At 39.6% G+C, this 20,247-nt stretch overlaps 1 protein-coding gene across 1 annotated transcript in view; it reads left to right on the top strand.

The window, feature by feature from the left end:
• The first annotated feature begins 85 nt into the window (after window positions 1-85).
• snx19b (sorting nexin 19b) overlaps window positions 86-20,247 on the top strand; it is a 212,499-nt gene continuing 192,337 nt past the window's right edge. Inside the window, exon 1 of the mRNA XM_039763995.1 lies at window positions 86-219. The gene's annotated coding sequence lies outside the window, so the exon portion shown is untranslated. The remainder of the gene's footprint in view (window positions 220-20,247) is intronic.

Genomic DNA, 20,247 nt, shown 5'->3' with positions numbered 1-20,247 from the left:
AATTTATTTTCTTTTCACGTTGCCGGAGTCTCTCCCCTTGCGAGCAGCTCGTCTCGTTTCCTTTGTCACCGGAAGTAAACAACCCGAAAGCTCAAACCATGTTGGTCGGACTCAGTAAAGCACCTTGTTCCACCCGGATAATTTGTATCAACTGATTTGACATTATCTGTTTTGAAATAAACGCTTCCTGTCATTTTACGTATTTATAACAGTTTGCAGGTAAGTTTATTTTGCAATTAATCGCATGAATTTAAGTGAAACGTTCTAAGAGAGGGTTACTATTGCAGAGGTAACTGTCAAGTGGTTGTCATGTGTCGTCTTTGAAAAAAATATAATTATTTTAACCTACATTTTCAAAGCTTTCTTGTCCATTTCGTGGCACGCATGGTCAGAGCGGAAGACAAGCATGAACACGGTGCTGATAATGTAATCCGTTATTTTCAAATGGAACTGAATAAATGGGTATTTTCCCCAAATTCTTAAATAGCCGGTACGTGGAAGCTGAATAATTTTGTGTTCACAAAAGAGAAAGCATTCACTTAACAAAATTCTATACAGTAGAACGCTATCTGTAGCATGTTAGATTGTTGTCCTTTCTGCTTACACTCCTACAATGAGAGTCCAATAGTTAGGCCGTAGTCGTTACGTTTTAGTCCAGGTTTTAATTGTGTTGTGTAGGTGACATCATCGGTCTGCGATGATGTGAATCGATTGTGATTATATATACCATTTTTTAAACAGTACTTCTTTTTTTCTTTTGTACGATAGCAAGGGTTTGAGGCTGGTGAAGACATTTGACAATTCATTTGTTTGAAAAAGATCAGCATTTAGTAATCCTGTATAATCTGAGGCTGGAATTCAGTGCGCAATAAGCAAAACGTGTTACGTGTTTTAAGTATTTGACTAGTTGCCTAGCAATCATGTGTTCATTGGTTTAGGGTGTTGCATTTTGAACCTTCTTGGCAGAAATTTAAATCATATTCTTGACTACATATTTAATTATGCATATACTACCAGACAAACGTCTAGAGACACTCCGAAATTGTCCTGTTTTCCGTGGAAATCAATAGGTTTGTTATCAAGTTACCAGTAAAATTGATTTAAATATATCTTTGGTTAAGACATTACTAGTGTTGTTAATTGCTATTACATCTTAAAATGATCTATTTTGAACAGCCATTCCTTCAGTGTCATACTGAAAAAGACCTTTCATGAGTTAATGTTAACTGGTTATTAGAAAAATGTTTATGATTGCATTGGCCCCACTGAAACCTGTAATTCTGTTTTGTTCACAAAAACCAAAATGAAATTTCTTCCTCGAGAAACATGTCAGTTTATTTTTACTGAACAAAGATTATTCCATGTGACCGATTGCCAGGAGACTGAAGGTTTTATACCAGTGAAGGTGTCTATTATTGTCTCGAGATGAGAGGGCAAAGTGGATCTAACCAGATAGAAAAACAAGGGAAAGGCCCAAATGCACAGCTGCATAACAAGATAACTACGTCAGAGTCTGTATTTCGAGAAATAAACAATTTACAGGGCCTCAGCTGGCTTCTTTGATCTGTACATACCAAGTACCAGTATTGTCTGCAACAGAGAAAAGATGACTCCAGGATATTGGCCATAGTACACTTTTCCAGTCTTCTTCTGTCCAATGCCTGTGTTTTTTTGCCCATTTTAAAAGTTTTTTTTTTTTTATTTGCCAGTTTTAGATATGGCCTATTCTTTGAAGCTCTGCCTCTTTTGCCAGCGTTTTAGAGTTGTCTTTTCACTGTTTCAGATGACACTGTATTTAAGTAATAAGCCAATTGAGGATATATGATTTGTGTTTCTTAAACTACAGACTCTGATTTACTTATCCTCTTATACAGTTGTGTATCTGGGCCTTCCTCTTCATTTTTGTCCTGGTTAGATCCAGTTTGCCCTCTTCTCCTGAAGTATTTAGCAGTCCTGCCTAGAATTTCTTAAATAGTGGATTGCTGCACTATTACTCTGGTAAATAGCCTGAGCTTCAATGACAGTTTTAGTAAATAGTCAGCAATTTAAAATAGGCCCTGAGATTAGGGATCTGCACCAGCAGGTTACCAGTTCGAATCCTGTAAATGACAGAAGTGATTCCACTCCGTTGAGCCCTTGCGCAAGGCCCTTAACATGCAGTGGGCATGGCAGTGCATGCTCCTAACCTACATGTTTGAGTCTATGTATGTTCCTATTAGATTCATGTAGTTTTGCTTTCTATATTCAGGACCGGAATGTATAGTAGTCCTGGATTCTTGTTCTGTTTGGTACTGGAAAAGTCATGAAAAGTACTGGAATTTGAAATATGCTGAAGTATACAAACCCTGTACCCCAAGGTTTCTGCGTTGCTAATGTAATTATAAAGGTTTCTGTAATAACCAATTAGTATTTAAACATGACTAAGGATAAACAAAGGTACTTTATCTATAGGACAATAAAGGAATGGCTGCTGAAATTGGGAGTTTGCTGTCAGAGGTGAATAATAAAAATTGTCATTTCAAACAGTAGGCGCCATTAACAACACTACTAATATCTTGGCTGTATGTTTAAAACACATTAATGCTATCTTAATAGGCATTAATTTCTCTTAAAAACATGAAAATTCTTGGGTATCTCAAAACCCTTTCAACCAATAGTGCACTTTTATTTGTTTGTTGAGACTGTAAGTGTTAAAATATGTTGCATGTGTCCAGCAATTTTTCTGACTATCTGCAGACTGCTTTCAGTTCAACCAGACTGTGGTGGGGACCAATTCCTGTTTTTAATTTAATCATCATTCTAGCAGTGGGCATTGTGACTGAATGGCTAAGGTATTAGATGTAAAATCATCAAGTTACTTCCCTACTTATAACTCAGTGGGTAACCTTAACTAAATCACACATGAGAGAATACTACAGTTGCTAAGCTACCAGCAGTGTTATTGTATAAAGCTAACAAATAGGTTTGTCCAAATAATTTATGTAGACCTATGAATATTTGCTGTATTTGATTTTTTTGCTAAATAATGTTACACGTGGAACATGAAAGCAAAAGACATGAAGTTATCAAAAAAGCTTCATACCTATAAACACACATGAATAGCGTCAGGCATTTAGAATTGTTCATGGAGGCTAAAAAATGTAATGTATTCTCTATCTTAGCTTTAATATCATGAATTTAAATGATCAAATACTTACAGTATATATACTTTTAAATTAGCTCTAAGACTCTTTACATATGTATTTTAGTAATTGATGTATATTCCTAGATGTCATAAATACAGCTATATGTTTTTTTCTGAATCCAAGAGAGCAGGCTCAGCAATGTATGTTTCTCATAAAGCGGATTAATAATATTTGTAAAGTATAAATGATAATCAAACTGAAACCGTATTGTGAGGATAGCAAATCATAAAGTCAAAAGTATTCTTTTGCATCCTGAAGTATTTACATACATTTTGGTCACACCATGTGGAATTAACAACACTTTTTCTACATGTACCCCGCCCTACTAGACTACTATCTGCAGAAGACTTCATTAACAGAAATGCAGAGGCCACACTGCACAATGCCCACCACTAGTTCGCCACAAAAACACGATGGATAGATTAGTTTGCGAACGTAAAAATGTCTTGTGGACAGATGAGACAAAGATTATTCGTCCAAAAGCAAGGTGAAAATTCTTCAATGGCCAAGCCACTCACCCAGTTTAAGTTCAATTGACCTTGCCTTCTGAAACAAGCTGGAGCTGAAGATGGCTGTATTAGATGCTTGGCAGAGCATCATTGGAGAATATACTCGCCACCTGGTGACGTCAATGAATTGCAGACATCAAGCAGGGATATCCAACAAAGTACTAAATATAACTGCTTTAATATACCTACCAGTATTATGTGCCAAACATTAAGGTGCCCTGAAATAAGTGTACCATGTATAAAAAGTGCTGTTATTTCTACATGGTGTGACCAAAATGTAAGTAAATACCCTTAAATTAATGTTTTCAATGTGTACTGTCATAGAGTCTGAATTGTTTGATTTGTAATGTTAAATCGTGGAACAGAGGGTTAAATCAAGGATGGAGGGCACTGTTCTAATTATAAAAAGAAGATGAGCCAAACTGACAATGCATACATAAGTGTATGTGCTTCTTTAATGGGCTTTCTCTTTCGTAGGCAAGAGCATGCTGGCACTGATCTTCACACAGAATACATTACATTCATTATATTACAGCTCTCTGAACATTTTAGAATTCTAAGATGTATTTGATACCATTTTCATGATGAAATGCATTAAAGCATATATTAAACACGGGGGCCGGTGGTGTAGTGGTAGCGATGATCTGGCGCCCCAGGGATTGTTCTTGTCTCCCATAAGATGCTTGCTGGGACATGCAAGATCCTCAGTGAAATAATTTATTGAAGCAATACTGTGTCTGTCAAACGTAATAACCCCCAATTCCTGTCCTTCCATTGCCTTTCTCCGTGTAACCAATCACCACACGATAAGATCTGTAATAAATGTCAAAACAGCTGTAAGTTTAGAACACGGATTCTTCAAAATCTTTAAGGAACATTGAAACATCTTCATAATACATGTTTAATTAGATAGATAGATAGATAGATAGATAGATACTTTATTAATCCCAAGGGGAAATTCACATACTCCAGCAGCAGCATACATACAGTAAAGAACCCAACCATCAAACTATCCAGGGTCCCACCAGTCCCAGCAAGCATACAGCTTGAGGCAGGAACAATCCCTGGATGGGGCGTCAACTCATCGCTACCGCTGTGCCATCGTGCCCTCACATGTTTAATTATTAACAGTGTACATTGTTTAAATTAAGCTAACAATTTGTCTGTATAATGTAATATACATACTTTAATGTATTTCATCTTAAAAATGGTATCAAGCATACATCTTTGTATTCTAACAGCTCCAAGAGGATAGCGGTTGGAAATCTAAATCAGCTTAGATGATGAAACTGTCTCTGAGCCTCGAGGTCCATGCAGGAGAGGGTCTTAAGTGTTTGCCGAATGGGAGATGTTCAAATAGACTGTGCACATGGCTGAGTAGAATCTGTGCAGATGCCAGTGGCTTTTCTGAGGCAGCGTGTTCAATAAATGACCTCCATGGCTGGAAGCTGTACCCTGATGACCCTCTGCGCTCTCAACACAACCCGCCTTTTAAGATTAGCTGTGATTCCATACTCAGATACAGTGAGTTAAAATACTCTTGAGTGGTTCATTGAGAGTAACAATGCTAAAGCAGCTATGGCATTTGAAATAGCTTGTCCATTCCATGCACCTCTATATTATTACAGGTTGATTAAAATCAGGTGCCTTAAATTTATAAACAACTAGCAAAATACCCGCGCTTCGCAGTGGAGAAGTAGTGTGTTAAAGAAGTAATGAAAAAGAAAAGGAAACATTTTGAAAATAACGTAACATGATTGTCAATGTAATTGTTTTGTCACTGTTGTGAGTGATGAGTGTTGCTGTCACATATATATATATATATATATATATATATATATATATATATATATATATATACTAGCAGAATACCACGCGCATGAGAAGTAGTGTGTTAAAGAAGTTATGAAAAAGAAAAGGAAACATTTTAAAAATAAGGTAAGATGATTGTTAATGTAATTGTTTTGTCATTGATATGAGTGTTGTTGTCATATCTATCTATATGTATATATGTATATATGTATATGTATATATGTATATATATATATATATATATGTATATGTATGTATATATGTATATGTATAGCAAAATACCCGCACTTGGCAGTGGAGAAGTAAAAAGAAAAGAAAACATTTTAATAATAACGTAACATGATTGACAATGTAATTGTTTTGTCATTGTCATGAGTGTTGCTGGCATATATATATATGTACACACACACACACATATATACATATATATACAGGGAGTGCAGAATTATTAGGCAAGTTGTATTTTTGAGGATTCATTTTAATATGGAACAAACACAGTGCTATCAGTCAATCCAAAATGTTAATAAACCTGAAACCTGAATGTTTCACAACGGAAATGTGAGTGTGAACATCATCAGGGGAATACATATGTCGCACAATTATTAGGCAACTATTAGTGTGCAGATTTATTATGCAACTGAAGGAAAAATGAAAATTTTCCCATCTCACTTGTTTATTTTCATCTGTTATAGTGAGAATAATAAACAAACACCTCAAAATTTACAAATAAACATCTCTAACATTTAAAAAAAAATCAATCAATCAATCAATGACCAATATAGCCACCCTTCTTTCCAATAACAGTCATAAGCCTTTCCATTCATGGAGTCTGTCAGTTTCTTGATCTGTTGACGATCAGCTTTTGTGGAGCAGTGACTACAGCCTCCCAGACACTCTTCAGAGAGGTGTATTGTTTTTCTCCCCCGTAAATCTAGCGTTTAAGAAGTGCCCACAAGTTCTCGATAGGGTTTAGGTCAGATGAGAAAGGGGGTCCATGTCATTATTCCTTCATCTTTAAGGCCTTTACTGGCTGGCCACGCAGTGGAGAACTTCGATGCAAGTGATGGAGCATTGGCCTGCATAAAAATCATGGTCTTTTTCCTGTATCACTGTTTGAAGAAAGTGTCTTGAAAAACTGGCAGTAGGTTTGGGAGTTGATTTTGAGTTCATCTTCAATGCAAAAAGGTCCAACTAGCTCATATTTAAAAATACCAGCTCATACCAGTTCCACACCTCCACGTTGGAGTGGAGCTCTGTGCCCATTACTGATCCACAGGTCCATCCATCTGGTCCATCAGGAGTCACTCTCATCTCATCGGTCCATAAAACCTTTGACAAAAATCTGTCTTCAGATATTTCTTGGCCCAGTTTTGACGTTTCAACTTAGGTTTCTTGTTCAGTGGTGGTTGGGTTTCAGCCCTCCTTACCTTGGCCATGTCTTTGAGCACTGAACACCTTGTACTTCTGGGCACTCCAGGTAGGTTGCAGCTCTGGAATATGAAAGTACTGGAGGATAATGGGTTCCTGGTAGCTTCACGTTTGATTCTTCTCAAATCTTTGGCAGCTAATTTGCGTCTTTTGTTCTCAACACGTTTCTTGCGACCCTGTTGACTATTTGCAACAAAATGTTTGATGGTTCTGTGATCACACACCAATATCTTAGCAATTCCAAAAGTGCTGCATCCCTCTGAAAGACTTTTTACAATTTTTGACTTTTCAGAGTCAGTTAAATCTCTTTTTTGGCCCATTTTGCCTGAGGAAAACTAGCTGCCTTCTGCACACCTAATAATTCTGCACACCTTGATATAGGGTGTTGATCTCCTTAGGCCACACCCTCCCTCATTACACAAATACACATCACCTGACGTGCTTAAATCCAATAAGCATTCAAGTTAATACAGCTTGGAGTTGGAATATACGCATTAAAAATGATGATACTGTATGGTCAAAATACTCACTTGCCTAATAATTGTGCACACAGTGTACACATACATATCTACATATTTACTGTATATACACATATATATACAAATCTACATATATATATATCTACATATATATATTAGGGGTGGGACTCGATTAAAAAAATTAATCCAATTAATTAGATGCTGTGTAAGAATTAATCTTGATTAATCGTATGTAATCGCACATGTAAATTTGCCCCAAATCGCAAATGTTTTGTTTTTTATTTAAAAGTGTTTTAGTGGGCGACAGAATCAAATAATAGACATGGACATGAATGAACTTAAGCTGTTTTAATTTCTGAAAAAAAAATGCTTTAAACTGCATTTGAATTCAAAACAGAAACAAAAATATCATCCCTGGTTAAAATTGGGCAGACTTAAAAATAAAGTGGTAGTTTAAGTACTTTAATTACATTTTCAGAATGATATTGTCTTTAAATAATAACCAAAATTTCAACATAAAGTGCAGTTTTTCTTCTTAAAAAAATAAGTCAGAAACATAAAAGGTAATTTGATCAACTTAATCTTTAAACTCTGAGTAACCTCAGCCAAAATTATTTTGTACATTAGGCTAAAACAGTGTGATCATTGAACATTTTGTAATTGATGTAATTAGAATTACTAACGGTCACGGAAGTCCAATGATCCCCAGTAAGAGCCACAAAGTCCGCTTTCTGTAATGCATCTAATTTTGCTTGCTTTTCAGTGTACACAAAATCATGCTTTTATCAAGGCTTCGCTCGGGTAGTAGTCGTCTGAAATTAAATTTTCCTCCGATCAGTCGTAGGAACGCGCTTTATTCCGACTAACATTTTTGTAGCTGTGATGTGTGCATCAGTGTAATCGATGTACCAGGAAATCATGCATTGACAACAGTTCCCCTTTGCTTGGAATTGAAAGTGTGATTAAATGCGTTATTTTTTTAATGCGTTATGGAGTACATGCATCGAAGCTTCTCAGCTGTGCTTGTGCTAAGAAAAGTAAACGTTTTAAAAATAACGTAACATGATTCTGCGTAAACCGCATATTTTTTCATACGTCCCAAACCAAGGAGATGCGAGGGTAAAATGAAACGGGAAGGGTCATATTTGTAGGATGTGTTGTGTTACATTCCATGTTTGTCAATCGTTGTAAAGATAACAGGTTTCATTCATCGATTCGTTTCTTACTGCATCAATAAACAGCTCGTCTTCCTCTTTATCTGAGATGTGACACACTGCATGCACGGGTTTTTTTTTTACACTGTCTTCGTTTAGTGGGACTTTGACTTTTTCCACCGTGTGCTTTGTTTCCGCAGTAGCTGCACTTATGAATATGCTTGTATGTATCAGACGCATCATATTTTTTTGCTGCCTTCTCAATTATGTAATTCGGTTTTTGTTCAGCACTGTTTGGAACTGTTGCTTTTTGTCTGTGCACTTCGTCAGTTCACGTGAGCCGCTTGATGTTCTTGCATCGCAGGTTCCCAGCTGTGCTGGTGCCATCTCGTGTGATGTCCATGGCTGTATATAATGTTAGTTAAGACCCGGCACTTAAAAGTTTCTCTCGCAGTTTCGCTGAGTTTGTGCCAAACACCACCCTGACCATCTCATCTTCCTCTGCATAAGCACAGTCCTTCACCCGTGAATATTTAGCGGCAGTGTTTCTATTAGATTGCCGTTGACGGACGGCCTTATATGGGCAGGCACGAAATTACAAATGCCAGCGGCAGCCTGTCTATGAACTTAATTTAAACTTTAGGGTTACACCGTGCTTTGTTTCCGAAGTAGCAGCACTCATGAATATGGTTGTATATGTCAGTCGCTCGCTTTTTATTGTTTCGCTGCCTTCTCAATTATATAATGCATGTTTTGTTCAGCGCTTTTTTGAGCTCTTCCTGGTTTTCTAGGTACTGCGTTGATAGTCAGTTCACGTGATTACGTGGGAGGCATGGTGATGTCACATGAAACTCCGCCCCCACGGCCATCCAGCTCAACTCCATTACAGTATATGGAGAAAAATAGCTTCCAGTTACGACCATTACGCGTAGAATTTCGAAATGAAACCTGCCCAACTTTTGTAAGTAAGCTGTAAGGAATGAGCCTGCCAAATTTCAGCCTTCTACCTACACGGAAACTTGGAGAATTAGTGATGAGTCAGTGAGTGAGTCAGTGAGGGCTTTGCCTTTTATTAGTATAGCTAGATATATATACACATAGAAACATATATATATATATATATACATATATACATATGCACATATACACATCTATACTAATAAAAGGCAAAGCCCTCACTCACTCACTCACTCACTCTGTAACTAAGTTATCAGTATAGATATTCAGGAGGATTTCTTTTTCCCATTGAAATCTGATGTGTTTTCAAAGTGTTCCTTTAATTTTTTTGAGCAGTATATATATATATATATATATATATATATATATATATATATATATATATATATATATATATATATATATATATATATATATATATATATATATATATATATATATATATATATACATACATACATACACTCACCTGAAGGATTATTAGGAACACCATACTAATAGAGCTATAGCGTGTCTTTATGTGAAAACAGCCATGTCAGATGGGGTTGTATGGATTGATTCTGAACGTGACTGAGAGAATGAAAAGTGAATAAAAAAAAAAAAACAACAACAAAGCTAACTTTTATAAGGATCATAAATTACACCGGCTGTTACAGACTGAAATCAAATGTATGCTTTTATTCTAAAATAGTAAGACTAAGAGCAGTTTACTTCTCAAAGCGGAATACTGCAGAATCGAACTTCGCGACCTTTTGATTCCCAGTCAGTAGCGAATGTATTCATACGGTGGCGGTCGTAATTAGTGGGTGTCAATGTCACATGTTAAGGCGGCTTATTTTTCTGCAGCTGTAGTTTTTGAATAAAAGCGCAATTGTTGTCTTATATTTGTACCTTTTGTGAAAATATTTATTTGATATTTGGACTTCAGGCTTCATACATTATATAGTTTATGCCTACATTTTGTCATCTGCTAGCAGAATATAAAAAACATTTCTGTTTTAACAATGTATTTACACAGATTACTGTAGAAACGGAACAGACATGAAATGCGTGTGTTCCAAATAACGATCTATTATTTCCACTCTAAAACTCCACTTCACTCCCAGATACTCAATCAAGGCATGGGCTTGGAGAAGTTCGTGCACGTTCTAAATTGGTGGGGGGATGGAATAGCCGGCTGCCTATAACTTCTCTTCATCAGCACATTTAGAAGACAAAGGACGCTGGCGGAAAGGTGTGAAGGGATTTAAGAAGCAGTTTAAGGTGGGACGGATTTACGAGTTTTTTCGTAGGCTCTGGTAATTCTAGTGTTAAACGATGCCCAATTGGCACTAAGGGGCCTAAAGTGTGCCAAGAAAACATCCCCCACACCATTACACCACCACCACCAGCCTGCACAGTGGTAACAAGGCATGATGGATCCATGTTCTCATTCTGTTTACGCCAAATTCTGACTCTACCATTTGAATGTCTCAACAGAAATCGAAACTCATCAGACCAGGCAACATTTTTCCAGTCTTCAACTGTCCAATTTTGGTGAGCTTGTGCAAATTGTAGCCTCTTTTTCCTATTTGTAGTGGAGATGAGTGGTGCCCGGTGGGGTCTTCTGCTGTTGTAGCCCATCCGCCAAAAGGTGGTGCGTGTTGTGGCTTCACAAATGCTTTGCTGCATACCTCGGTTGTAACGATTGGTTATTTCAGTCAAAGTTGCTCTTCTATCAGCTTGAATCAGTCGGCCCATTCTCCTCTGACCTCTAGCATCAACAGGGCATTTTCGCCCACAGGACTGACGCATACTGGATGTTTTTCCCTTTTCACACCATTCTTTGTAAACCCTAGAAATGGTTGTGCGTGAAAATCCCAGTAACTGAGCAGATTGTGAAATACTCAGACCGGCCCGTCTGGTACCAACAACCATGCCACGCTCAAAATTGCTTAAAACACCTTTCTCACCCATTCTGATATTCACTTTTGGAGTTCAGGAGATTGTCTTGACCAGGACCACACCCCTAAATGGATTGAAGCAACTGCCATGTGATTGGTTGTTTAGATAATTGCATTAATGAGAAATTGAACAGGTGTTCAATATATCTATATCTATATCTATATCTATATCTATATATATATATATATATATATATATATATATATATATATATACTAACAAAATACCCGCGCTTCGCAGCGGTGAAATACTGTCTGAATATTTTTATTAATAAAAATGTAAACATTTTTAGACTGAACGAAAATATGTCAAAAATTAATTGTTAAGGATCTCTCTGTATACCACGTTGTCAGTTCGGCCCTCTGGTTGTAATATGACTAAGCTGTGTGCTGAGCTCACTCTTGAGCATGCAACATACAGTTGGCCATGTGAAAAGCAATCCTGCCTTAAATAAATGCCAACCTTTTGTAGTGTTTGTCCCTGAGACTTATTAATTGTCATTGCGAAGCAGAGCCTTACTGGAAATTGAGCGCGTTTGAATTAAAATGGGAGATTAGATGGTATAACGGGATGCGAGAAATAAAAACTGTGTCACTGAGGCACTGCCAGTAAATATAGTTGCTTCAATTAGGTTGTTTTATAGAGATGTGACCTGAAGTCTTGTGCCATTACAAAGTTTCGGTGGTTGTAAGTTTCTGCTTCCTTGGCGAAGGTCGTAAGCGAAAGAAGACACGCAGTGACACACAGAAGAGAACCCGTGGATTAAATAAAACCTACACAATAACTGTAACAATCGTAACAAATGAACAATAAAATAGAAGAGAACCCGTGAATTAAATAAAAGGTTGCTTAGTTGGTGAAGCAAGGAAAAAGCACTTTCTTATATGTCGTTCGTTTTAAAACAGTGCAGAAGCTGAGAAAGCTGCTTCCTTGGCAAGCTCGTAAGCGAAAGAAGACACCGCAGTGAACACAGAAGAGAACCCGTGGATTAAATAAAACCTACACAATAACTATAAAAATCGTAATAAATGAACAATGAAACAGCGGAGAACCCGTGGATTAAATAAAAGGCTGCTTGTTGGCGAAGCAAGGAAAAAGGACTTTCTTATATATCGTTCGTTTATAAAACAGTGCAGAAGCTCTGAAAAAGCTGCTTCCTTCGCAAAGTAAGGAAACGACTGAAGAGACGGCGGTGATGCGGTAAGTGTTCGGCAAGGCAGCTGAAGCCCTGCATTATGGGATCTGTAGTTTATTGTGTTACCAGTGCTTCATATCCCGGGCCATTAATAACAATAATACAGTATATAAAATGATCTCGGGCGGATATAATTACGCCGGGCCAGATGTTGCCTGCGGGCCTTGAGTTTGACACATATGGAGTAAATAGAACTTGAAAAGATGTATTTTTCGTACATCGAGCCAGCGTGCTATTGTGGTTTTGCTTGCATGCCTCAATAAGTCATCCTCCCCTCGCTCTTACTTTTTTACCGTTCATCTAATGAATACACTGAGTATGGCTTTACCAAAACAATCATTGATGGTGAATAAAGTATCCATTATTCGAGTATGTAGATTGGGATATATATATATATATACATATATATATACCCGCGTATCATAGAGAAGTAGTGTGTTTAAAAAGCTAGAAAAGAAAAGGGAACATTTTAAAAATAACGTAACATGACTGTCAATATACAGTATTTGTTTTGTGAGTGTTACTGAGTGTTGCTGTCATCAAGGATTTGATTATCATTATTTCTTTCAATCAGGTTCGTATTTGTAGGATGTGTTGTGTTCAAGTTACATTCCGTGTTTGTCAATCGTTGTAAAGATGACAGGTTTCTTTCATTGATTCGTTTCTTACTGCATCAATAAACAGCTCGTCTTCTTCTTTATCTGAGACCTGACACACTGCATGCACGGTTTTTTTTACACTGTCTTCCTTTAGCGGGACATTGACTTTTTCCACCGTGTGCTTTGTTTCCGCAGTAGCTGGATTTATGAATATGCTTATCAGACGCTTCATATTTTTTGCTGCCTTTTCAATTGTGTAATTCGGTTTTGTTCAGCTTTTGGAACTGTTGCTTTTATCTGTGCACTGCATCAGTTCACGTGAGCCACTCGGTGTACATGCATCGAAGGTTCCCAGCTGTGCTGGTGCCATCTCGTGCTATGTCCATGGCTGTATTTAATGTTACCTTAGTCCTGGCACTTAAAACTTCTCTCGCAGTTTCGCTGAGTTTGTGTCAAACACCACCCTGACCATCTCATCTTCCTCTCCATAAGCACAGTCCTTCACCCGTGAATATTTACCCGTGGCAGTTTGCTATTGGATTGCCGCTGACGGACGGCCTTATATGGGCAGGCACTAAATTACAAACGCCAGCGGCAGCCTGTCTATGAACTTAATTTAAAGTGTAGGTTTACATCGTGCTTTGTTTCAAGTAGCAGAACTCATGAATATGGTTGAATATGTCACTCGCTCGCTTCTTATTGTTTAGCTGCCTTCTCAATTATATAATGCATGTTTTCTTCAGCGCTTTTTTGAGCTCTTCCTGGTTTTCTATGTACTGCGTGATTACGTGGGAGGCGTGATGATGTCACGAAACTCCCCCACGGCGTTGAAGCTCATCTCCATTACAGTAAATGGAGATAAACAGCTTCCAGTTATGACCATTACACGTAGAATTTCGATATAAAACCTGCTCAACTTTTGTAAGGAAGCTGTAAGGAATGAACCTGCCAAATTTCAGCCTTCCACCCACACGGGAAGTTGGAGAATTAGTGATGAGTCAGTCAGTGAGTGAGTGAGTGAGGGCTTTGCCTTTTATTAGTATAGATATATCTGTTTGCCGCTGAGCGTTACTACACTGGGCACTCATCCCGGGGGAGTTTGGCGGTAAACGGTCTCAAGCTCCGATGTAAAGAGGAGAGTTTGGCTAGGGGTAATCGCCCGGCCAGTAAAATAGTATCAGATTCTAGACAAGAACGAAAATCCACGGAACGCATCTGATCGCTTGCTTCGCCGGAAAGATCAAGTGTCGCGGACGCGCTCTGCACTCATGATGGAATCAGGGCAAATCGCAAGAACCTTGATGCCTGACCACACACGAGATCCAACGGCACCAAAATACCATCAACATCGCAAAGAGTTAAGAATAGCCACCCTGAACGTCCGAACACTCAAGAAACCAGGTAAAGAACACCAACTAATATCCGGGTGAGAGAAATTCAACATCAAAGTTCTCGCTATTCAGGAACACCGGCAGATCTTTGACGATGACCTCAAATTTGAATGGACCATCGAAACGAAATGGCTAAAAGTATTCTCCTCAGCAACAACTCAGGACACAGGAGGAGTTGGTATTCTACTAGCCGAGTATAGCTTCGACCATAGCCAGTGCCCAAAAAGTTTCAGATCGCATAGTCGTCGTTCACCTAAACGTCAACCCTAAAGTCACCATAATCGCGATCTATACCCCAACAAATTGCAGTGAGAACAAAGCAGAAGAGATGAACAAGAAAGAGGCTGAAAAGAACGGATTTTACACCGAATTGCAAACAACTCTAAACCAAATTCCACCTCACAATGTCGTCCTTGTACTCGCCGATTTCAATGCCAGACTAGGCAAAGATAGCCACAAAACCAACCCAAGTATCTTCGGTCGACACACGTTCCACGAGATCACGAACGACAATGGCCATCGTCTAATTGAACTGTGCGAGAGCCACAGTCTACGCCCAGCCAATTCACGCTTTCCACACCGCCCAAGTAGACTTTGGACTTGGCAGCATCTAAACCACAAGCTGGATGAACCTCACGCTGCTTCGACCACATACTCATAAGCAGCAAATGGCTAAACTCGCTAAGAAATTGCCGAGCATATAACACCATCGATGTTGATTCAGATCACAGAATTGTAACTGCGCACATCAAGATCAGCTTTCAAACGACCCGTAAAGCTCCAATTATCCGCCGGAAGTACAACGTTGAGGTACTCAAAAACCCCGAATTCTAACAGAGATTCTATCTAGATCTCCCAAACCGGTTCAGTGCACTGGAAGAAGAAGGCAAGCCTACCAGCATTCAATCAACATATGACTATCTTGAGAGAGCAGTCGAGACGACATGCAGCGAAGTTCTAGGAATAAAACGCAAGAGGAAGGGCCCTAACTGGGTGAGCACAACAACACTGAACCTCTTGGATGAACGGGACAAGGCCAAGAAGAAGTTCAACCAAAATAGATCTAGTGCTACTCGATAACAGTGGAGGGAGTTAGCCGATAAAGTCTCAGATTCGTATCAGTCAGACTCGGCTGCCCCCCTAAACAAACAACTTGAAGAACTCGAAACAAACAAGGTCCGGAGAACCTGGGAGATTGTAAATGAACTTAGTGGCAAAGGAGAAAAGAAGCACGCAATTGTCAAAAAGCTAGATGGATCAATGCCTAGCTCTCAAGGTGAATTACTCGAAGAATGGACCAAGTACTTCGAGAATCTTCTAAATGGAAAGCTCCCCTCAGCCACCGACACACTCCCAAGTCCAGCCGCCAGGGACCTTCCGATTGAGACCAACAACTTTTTGCGGGCTGAATTTGATGCTGCTGTTGACCAACTGAAGGAGCACAAATCCCCTGGTATTGACTATGCGTTCTCACCTGAAGTTCTTAAAGAAGGTGTCGATTTCATTCGTACAAAGCTACTCATGATTTGCTGATATGTTTACGAAAACAACACAGCGCCGAAGCAATGGACTACTAACATCATAGTTCCTATACCTAAAAAAGGCAACCTACAACTTATGATAAACTATCGAGGCATATCATTAATGTCAATCGCAGCCAAAGTGTACAACATTATGCTACTCATTTGAATTCAACCTGTAGTTGACACTCTATTACGTCCCAATCAAGCTGGTTTTCGCAAAGGGCGCAGTTGCACTCAACAAATCCACATCCTCCGCCGCTTATTCGAAGGTGCAGCTAGCAAGAATCTTCCGCTCTTTGCGACTTTCGTCGACTTTAGAAAAGCTTTTGATTCGGTCAAACGAACATTTGTGTTTGCAATTCTTAGTCACTCGGCATCCCAGAGAAAGTAGTCAGCGCCAATCAAACTCTCTATATTAATTCAACCAGCAAAGTGCTTGTAGACAATCACCTCTCAAGTGAGTTTACTACTAGAACTGGAGTACTCCAAGGCGATGTTTTGGCCCCTTTCATATTCATTATTGTCATCGATTTCGTCATGCGTAAGTCAGCAGGAGACTATGGTTTGTTACTCATCCTCGCCTAAGTTCGAGGCACCCCGAACAGAAAATCAACGATTTGGATTTTGCCGATGACATTGGACTACTTGAAGGCAGTCGCGAAAAAGCCCAACAACAACTTGAACGCGTCAGCAATGAAGGGCAAGTAGTTGGCTTAGAAATCAATGCCGAGAAGACCAAACAGATAATAGTAAATGCTGATTTCGGCCCTCAACTTCCACTTGATCTTAATAACGAGTACATTGTAATAGTGAGCGATTTCAAATATCTCGGTTCGATGGTAGCCACTACATCGAATGACGTCAAGATACGTAAAGGACAAGCATGGGGCGCCTTTTGGAAATTAAAAAGCATCTGGCAAGCCAACAACATCCCCATAAGCCTCAAAGTGTGCCTGTTTAAAGCCTCCTGTCTAAGCATACTCCTATACGGTAGCGAAACTTGGATCATAACAAACCAGCTCAAAAACACTCTAGATAGTTTTGCAACCAACTGCTATCGAGTAATCCTCAACATCAAGCGAATCGATCACATACCTGTCTCGGAAATCTACGCCCGTGTCGAACAACAACCACTATCAATTACAGCCCTACAGCATCAACTGACATGGATGGGCCACATGCTTCGTCATCCACCAGATGAATTAATCAGGAAATACGAATTGTACGTCCTGCCAGTACAACTAGGCAAGGCCAAACGTGGAAGGCCCGAGCTCACATATGCCCAGTACATCTCAATTCTATCTGCAACGAGAGAATGACTGTGACAGAGATCGAAAAGGCGGCCCAGGACCGGGTTGCATGGCGGAAGATCGTTCTCGCCTGCACAAGCTCCATCACGTAGTGATACGCGCACGAGCAGCCGACCAATGATGATGATGATATATATTGATATAAAAGATGCAAGAGTAAACAGCATAAAGGTTTGGGGTTTCCGGCCCTGTATATTGTAGAACAATCCAAAATTCAAAAAAAAAAAAAGCAGGTCAAAATACAAACACAAAACAGGTTCATATGTGCGACGCCATACAAGACGTCGGCGGCCATTTTATAAGGGAGGAGCCGGAAGTGGAGGAATGCTGGGAAGAAACCGTGAGGGAGGATGGGACTGATGATGTCAAGAAAGATGGCGGAGGAAGGGCGGAAGTAGCGTACTGCGGGAATGAGGCTTATGGTGTCGGAGCGTTTTTTTTCCTGGAAGAAAGCAAAGGAGAAAGGTTAGTACCCCGCCACTCCCTGCCGGCGAACATCTTCCGAAGCGTGTTAAGGTCCGTCCGCGGTCTCCTATTTGCGCGTGCGTGACAATATATATATATATATATATATATATATATATATATATATATATATATATATATATATATATATATATATATATATATATATATATATATATATATAAATATATATATATATATCCGCGCTTTGCAGCGGAGAAGTACAGTGTTAAAGAAGTTATGAAAAAGAAAATGGAACATTTTAAAAATAACGTAACATGATTGTTTTGTGTTTTGTGAGTGTTATGAGTGTTGCTGTCATCAAGGATTTGATTATGATTATTTCTTTCAATCAGGTTCGTATTTGTAGGATGTGTTGTGTTCAAGTTACATTCCATGTTTGTCAATCGTTGTAAAGATGACAGGTTTCATTCATCGATTCGTTTCTTACTGCATCAATAAACAGCTCGTCTTCCTCTTTATCTGAGACCTGACACACTGCATGCATGGGCTTTTTTTTTACACTGTCTTCCTTTAGCGGGACATTGACTTTTTCCACCGTGTGCTTTGTTTCCGCAGTAGCTGCACTTATGAATATGTTTGTATGTGTCACACGCTTCATATTTTTTTGTTGCCTTCTCAATTGTGTAATTCGGTTTTTGTTCAGCACTCTTTGGAACTGTTGATTTTTGTCTGTGCACTGCGTCAGGTCAGTTCACGTGAGCCACTCGGTGTACATGCATCGAAGGTTCCCAGCTGTGCTGGTGCCATCTCGTGCGATGTCCACGGCTGTATTTAATGTTAGCTAAGACCCAGCACTTAAAAGTTTCTCTCGCAGTTTGGCTGAGTTTGTGCCAAACACCACCCTGACCATCTCATCTTCATCTGCATAAGCACAGTCCTTCACCCGTGAATATTTAGCGGCAGTGTTTCTATTGGATTGCCGCTGATGGACGGCCTTATATGGACAGGCACTAAATTACGCCTCCCACGGCTATCGAGCAGAAGTCTATTACAGTATACTAGCAAAATACCCGCGCTTCGCAGAGGAGAAGTAGTGTGTTAAAGAAGTAGTGAAAAAGAAAGGGAAACATTTCAAAAATAACGTAACATGATTGTTAATGTAATTGTTTTGTCACTGTTATGAGTGTTGCTGTGATATATATATACTGCTCACAAAAATTAAAGGAACACTTTAAAGAAACACATTAGATACATCAGATCTCAATATGAAGTTGGATATCTATACAAATAACGACAGGGCAATGTCTTAGGAACAAAAGGATGCCAAGTCTTTTAATGGAAATAAAAGTTTTCTGCCTACAGAGGGCTCAATTGTGTAGACACCCTAAAATCAGAGTGAAATGAAGATGTGGCAGGCTAGTCCATTTTTTCAAAAACTTAATTTCTGCTACTCAAAATGCTTTTCAGTATCTTGTGTGGCCCCACGAGCTTGTATGCATGCTTGACAACGTCGGCGCATGCTCCTAATGAGACGACGGATGGCGTCTTGTGGCATTTCCTCCCAGATCTGTATGAGGGCATCCCTGAGCTGTTGTGCAGTCTGAGGAGCAACCTGGCGGCGCCTAATGGACCGAAACATAATGTCCCACAGATGTTCTATTGGGTTTAAGTCAGGGGATCGTGAAGGCCATTCAATTGTTTCAATTCCTTCATCCTCCAGGTACTGCCTGCATACTCTTGCCACATGAGGCCGGGCATTGTCGTGCATTAGGAGGAAACCAGGACCTACTGCACCAGCGTAGGGTCTGACAATGGGTTCAAGGATTTCATCTCGATACCTTATGGCAGTCAGAGCACCATTTCCTACGCAGTAGATGTCTGTGCGTCCCTCCATGGATATGCCTCCCCAGACCATCACTGACCCACCACCAAACCTGTCATGTTGAACGACGTTGCAGGCAGCATATCATTCTCCTTGTCTTCTCCAGACTCTTTCACGCCTATCACAGCTGCTCAGGGTGAACCTGCTCGTCTGTAAAAGTACAGGGCCAGTGGCGGACTTGCCAATTCTGGTGTTCTTGAGCAAATGCCAGTCGAGCTCCACGGTGCTGGGCAGTGAGCACAGGGCCCACTACAGGACGACGGTCCCTCAGGCCATCTTCATGAAGTCTGTTCCTGATTGTTTGGGTAGAGACATTCACACCAGTGGCCCTCTGGAGGTCATTCTGTAGGGCACGAGCAGTGCTCAGCCTGTTCCGCCTTGCACAAAGGAGCAGGTATCGGTCCTGCTGATGGGTTGAGGACCTTCTACGGCCCTGTCCAGCTCTCCGAG

This window comes from Polypterus senegalus, chromosome 9, assembly GCF_016835505.1.
Source record: "Polypterus senegalus isolate Bchr_013 chromosome 9, ASM1683550v1, whole genome shotgun sequence".
In the NCBI taxonomy this organism is placed as follows: Eukaryota; Metazoa; Chordata; class Cladistia; order Polypteriformes; family Polypteridae; genus Polypterus; species Polypterus senegalus.
Note: the sequence above shows the minus strand (reverse complement) of the source record. Positions and strands in the feature narration are given on the sequence as shown.